Below are 5,763 nucleotides of genomic sequence, written 5' to 3' on the forward strand. Positions count from 1 at the left end.
GTAACGATATTAAATTCAATCTCGATAAAAAGGGTCAAATTAAGTAAGAGGATTTCAATAATAATGGGTTAATGGGTTAGTGACGAGGGTTAATTAATGAAAAAGGGTTAGTAGGCTCAACGGGGGTTCACTAAGGATTTAATTATGTGGGAAGGCTTTTTATGGAGTAAGTGGGTTAAATCCAAAGTGCCTTTATCATCTCAGTATATCAAATTATACGTGTGATCTTGACATGTATAATTGAAGAAAATTCTAGAATAACAGTTCAATGTTGACACACTCAAACCACAAAAGAAGTGAGCAAGAAAGAAAGCTATATGCTCAAAAGCCTCAAAAATCTCACCAAAAATTTGGGTTTTTGATGTCATTCCTGTATACTTAAGATTTCAAGATAATACCTCAATTCAAGAAAATAACCTAAAAATTTTAGTTCTCAAATTATTAACTTATCATGCTTGATTCTCTAATGTCCTATAATCAAATAATCATGCATAATTCCCTTGGTCTAATTCATGACATATCAATAATAATTATAGATCAATCAGGATTCATTCGATCAGGATTATGAGAACATCACTTAAACATAAAACTAAATTCAGGGATTTGAGAATAATGCAAAAAGTTAGGTTTCATGTTCACCCCCCATACTTAAGATGTACATTGCCCTCAATGTACAAAGATAGACTACTCAACATAAAGAAAATCATAAGAGGGAAAGAGGTGCAACTCCCTGTTAGAAGGATGCGGAGCTTGATTCTGAGGATGGAGTGTTTGGGGAAAATGGTAGCGACCATTGTTCTTGGCTAGATGAAATAATTGGGTCGTTGAACATGGTACTCGTTAGGTATTGTTCCCTACTTGTTTCCTCATTTCATAAAATATTTCTAGCAGCTTTGCTTGGAAGTCTGTAGAATCATGGAGAGCTTATTAAGAGTTGGTGTGGAATAGAACGTAGTGGAATTACTTGTTAGAAAGACCAGAAAATGGAAAAAAATAAAATTTACTAATATAGATATGTCTTTATAACGAAAAATAAACATAAAAATAAAAATAGAAATAGAAATAAAAATAAAAAAATAAGAGGATTCAATGATCCTCGTCGGTGGGGTCCTCAGGTGGTGGTGGTGGTGGAGTGTCGATGTGGAAGTACTGGCACAGCTGCTGCTTCATGGCCTGCATGTCATTCATCTGTCGGTCTCGTCGCCGATCTCGCTCGTGAATCATCTCGAATTGTGTAGTGCAATACTGCTCGAAGTGAGCGAGTCGGTCGGAAAGGTACGCCAATGAAGCAGCCACATGAACTGGTCGTTCCCTAGGTGGCGCGATGGAAGGCTCCTCATGCTGTGAGGGAACATCATCAGGGATGTCCTCAAGATCCTCCTCGTCAATGGCATGAAAGAGACGGTACTGAGGAGGATCGGTCCCACGTTGGCGTTCGATCATCCTCATGTGTAACATAGTCGTGATGCCTTGTGGGGACATCTAACCGATCAGTGTAAGCATGGAGGACTGGGCCACGGTGTCGAGAAGGCCGAAGTGTCTGGCAAGGCGCGTCACGTAGAGGCCGATGGAGATCACTCCCTTCCGATGCCGCTCGGTCTGATGGCGAATGGCGAAAGCAATTAAGTATGCCAAATCAGTCACGTGTGCGTTCGTCATGCACCATAAATAGTAGGCGTCGTGGGTGTTGACAACGCCGGTGTTCTCTCTCCTCTCGGTCAATGTGTAAGCCAATATGGCATGGAGATAGCGGAGGGAAGGGGGGAGAGCTGAGGCCTTCGAGCGGCTACTGTCGTAGGTGGAAGAGAGTGGTGTCAAAGCCTTCCAGCACAAGGAGGGGGAGATGTGGATATTGCGTGGGAGTGCATTCATGTCCTCCTCCTCCATAAACTCATCGGTGTAAAGTCCCAGAGCAACTCCAAACTCTGGGACACTCATCACACAAACTAGATCGCCTAATCGGAAGTGAATGGTGCCTGGGTCGTCATTGTTCGTCATCACCACCTGTAAATGAAAAGTAGAGCATAATTCTAAGGTTAGCTCTAAATAGGTGGGCTCGGTAATAGCGAAGAACCGTTCCCATGGGTCTATAGACAGGAGGGCACGGATGGCATCAGCGAGCTAGACTTGTTCTATAGTAGCCCAGTCGATGCAATGACCTGTGGTGATGGGTCGTATGCGTAGTATTTGAAATAGCTCCTCTTGCGAAGCTTGTGGAAATTCAAGGAACGGGTGCCGAACTTCGGCTGTAGCTCGTACTGATGAAGAATCCGTCCCCTATGTCTCTTTGAGGATGGGACCGCAGCCTTCTTGTCCCTTGATGACGACATAATATACCTGAAAATACATGAGCATTGATAGAATCCAAGATACATCAATAGTTAAGAAATTGGCCTAAAACTAGTATCTGCTATTTAGTGTTTTAAATAAGTCAAATATAGAAAATTCTAAAGCAAATTCTTAACTTGTCTAAAACATATTTGTAATAGTAACAATATCTATGTAAAGCATGAAAAATACTAATGTAACAACACAAATTGGAAAGACAAGGTTAAGAAAGTGAACCAAGGGCTGTTGTAAGGCGGTGCACGGGCGTGTGATGGTGAGCACGGGCGTGTGACGCGGAGAGGAAACCGTGTGGTGGGAAAATGGAGGGTATAGGGAGGGGAAATGGAGATTAATGCTAGTGGAGTGACTTTGAGGGTGGTTTGGGGGTTAGGGAAGTGAGAATCTAGGGAATGGTGGTCAGAATAGGGAGAAGAGGTTGGGGGAGGGTAGATTTCGGCTAGGGTTTTGAAAGGAGGAAGAAGATGAGCAATGGTTTGTTTATATAGGGGAGGGGCACACGGCTTAGGGCCACACCCGTTTGCTGTGAGGGTAGCCCGTGTTTTTTGAATTTTTTCAAATTGGTCGTGCCCGGCTACTATCACACGCCCATGTGTCTTGGGCGTGTGTGTCGTACGGTCGTGCCTAGTATTGTTCGCTTCTCCTACACCCGTGTGTTATGGTACCACGCCCGTGTATTGTTGTACACGGCTGAATGGCACGGGCGTGTCGCACGCCCGTGTCAAAGAAAAAGAATCGAGACTTGTCTTTGGCACGCCCGTGGTTTTCTATCCCACGCCCGTGTTATTCTTATCAAGTTCACCCACGGCCATGTCGCACGGCCGTGGGGATTTATCGCACCTCGTGTTTTAGGGAAATCATGTCCTACTTCAACACGATCGTCTCGCACGGCCATGTCTCTTCCCCTATTTGGCCACAGCTTCAGGCACGCCCGTGTGCCTGGCCGTGTGTGCTGAAAAACTTTGCAATTCAAAGATAAAGTTAATGATTTGAAGTGTTAGAAATTAAGTAAAAATAAAGAAATCAAAATATGTTAGTGCTCGGGTTGCCTCCCGAGAAGCGGTTATTTATAGTCTAAGCTCGACTTACCTCTCCGTTGATTTATCATGGTGGGTTGAAGAGTACATACTCCTCGTTCCTGCTATCAATCTTAAAATAAGGTTTTAATCGGGTGTTGTTTACCTTAAAAGTGCCGAACTTGGGATGACTCACCTCCACCTTACCGAATGGAAAAATACTGAGTACCATAAGAGGGATTTCCTCATTCGGTGTGGTAGTGACAATATGAGGATCAACGGCATCTAGTAAGACTTTATCGCCTACCTTAAGTTGATCAGGAGAGGTATCGGGCTTATTTTGGCGTAGTTTCAGTTTATCATGTGTTCTCGGTTTGTGTTCTCGCCATTCGTCTAGCTCCTCTCTCCGTAGCCTTCGTTCTTCATGGACGTCTTTGTTCTTTTCATGATAGTAGCGCACTGTCTCTGTTGTCTTGATTTGAGAAGGTTCCTGCAAGGATGATTGAATATTAGTTTTATCATCGACAGGTTTTATAGCATTATCCTGAGTCTTAGGGGTTTTGACTGAGTCGCGTGCTTGGAGTGTTACTGTGTCGTCACCTGTACGAAGTGTTAGCTCCCCTGTGCCTACATTAATAATGGTTCTAGCAGTTGCTAAAAAGAGTCGTCCTAAAATTAAAGGTACCTCGTTATCCTTATCCATATTTAAGATGACAAAGTCTACTGGGTAAATAAATTTATCAATTTTAACGAGAACATCTTCAATAATACCCTTAGGAAATTGAACTGTTTTGTCAACCAATTGTATGCTCATCCTAGCCTGTTTGGGTTTACTGAGACCTAGTCATTTAAACATTTTATACGGCATAACATTTATACTTTCCCCTAGATCAGATAAAGCATTATTCATAGATAAACTACCAATTAAGCAAGGAGTTGTAAAACTCTTTGGATCTTTCAATTTGTTAGGTAGCTTATTCTTCAGAATAGCTGAGCAGACTGCATTGAGTTCCACATGAGATGTAGCGTCTAATTTCCTTTTATTAGTCAGAAGTTCCTTTAAGAATTTTGCTGAGTTGGGCATCTGCGAAAGAACTTCAATAAAGGGTAAGTTAATATGTAATTTCTTTAAGAGTTTGACAAACTCATCAAATTGTTCTTCTGTTCGGTCTTTCATCATCGCTTTAGGATATGGCGCACGAGGTTTATAATTCGTACTTACCTGTTTAGGATCATCATCGTTTACCTCTTCTCGACCTTTGTTCATCGCGTTGTCTTGCTGTAATTTTGGCTCAGGTGCAATGAATCCTTCCTTATCTTGGGCACTAATTGCATTGAGGTGTTCCCTCGGATTAGGTTCCATATTACTTGGTAAGCTACCTTCTGGTTGCTCGGAGATTAGTTTGGATAGCTGGCCTATCTGAGTTTCGAGTCCTTGGATCAATGCTTGTTGATTCTTAAGTGCTGTCTCGGTATTTTGGAAACGGGTTTTTGACACCAAGATGAATTTTGAAAGCATCTCTTCAAGGTTCTGCTTCTTCTCTTGTTGATAAGGTGGCTGTTAAAAACCTTGAGGATTTTGTGGCTTTTGATTCCCTTGACCTCCCCAGGAAAAATTTGGGTGGTTCCTCCAACCTGCATTATAGGTATTACTGTATGGGTTATTTTGAGCTCGAAAGTTATTGTTACCCATATAGTTGACTTGTTCTTCTTTAGTTGTAGGATTGAAGGATTGGTATTCTGTATGCACACCTCCTTCGCTTGAGTCACACCTCATTACTGGATGTACCTGCGTAGAACCAAGAAAACTATCAATCTTTTTATTGAGAAGTTCTACCTGATTAGAGAGCATGGTGACTGAATCAATGTTATAAACGCAGGCTGTTTTTGTCGGCTTTGTCCTCATAACTTGCCACTGATAGTTATTCAGTGAACTCTCCTCTATAAATTCATAGGCATCTTCCTGTGTTTTATTGTTGATGGTTCCGCCAGCAGTTGCATCAATCATTTGTCTTGTGGAGGGATTCACACCATTTTAGAACGTTTGAACTTGCAGCCATAGAGGTAACCTATGGTGAGGGCACCTTCTCAATAGATCCTTGTATCTCTCCTATGCATCGTAAAGTGTTTCTAAATCCATCTGCACAAAAGAAGAGATATCATTACGTAATTTAGCCATTTTAGCCGGTAGAAAATATTTTAGTAAAAATTTCTCGGTCATTTATTCCTAAGTAGTGATAGACCCTCGTGGTAACGAGTTTAACCACTGTTTAGCTTTGTTTCTCAGTGAGAAGGGAAATAACCGAAAATGGATGGCATCATCAGAAACGCCATTGATTTTGAATGTATCGCAAAATTCCAGGAAATTTGCTAAGTGAGTGTTGGGATCTTCATCCTGCAA

At 41.9% G+C, this 5,763-nt stretch overlaps 1 non-coding gene across 1 annotated transcript; it reads left to right on the forward strand.

The window, feature by feature from the left end:
- Positions 1-5,428: 5,428 nt before the first annotated feature.
- On the forward strand, positions 5,429-5,535 carry LOC121228500 (small nucleolar RNA R71). The gene has a single exon (XR_005926076.1). It is a non-coding gene; the product is annotated as a small nucleolar RNA R71 (small nucleolar RNA).
- The last annotated feature ends 228 nt before the right edge of the window (positions 5,536-5,763 follow it).

This window comes from Gossypium hirsutum, chromosome A04 (assembly GCF_007990345.1).
Source record: "Gossypium hirsutum isolate 1008001.06 chromosome A04, Gossypium_hirsutum_v2.1, whole genome shotgun sequence".
NCBI lineage: Eukaryota > Viridiplantae > Streptophyta > Magnoliopsida > Malvales > Malvaceae > Gossypium > Gossypium hirsutum.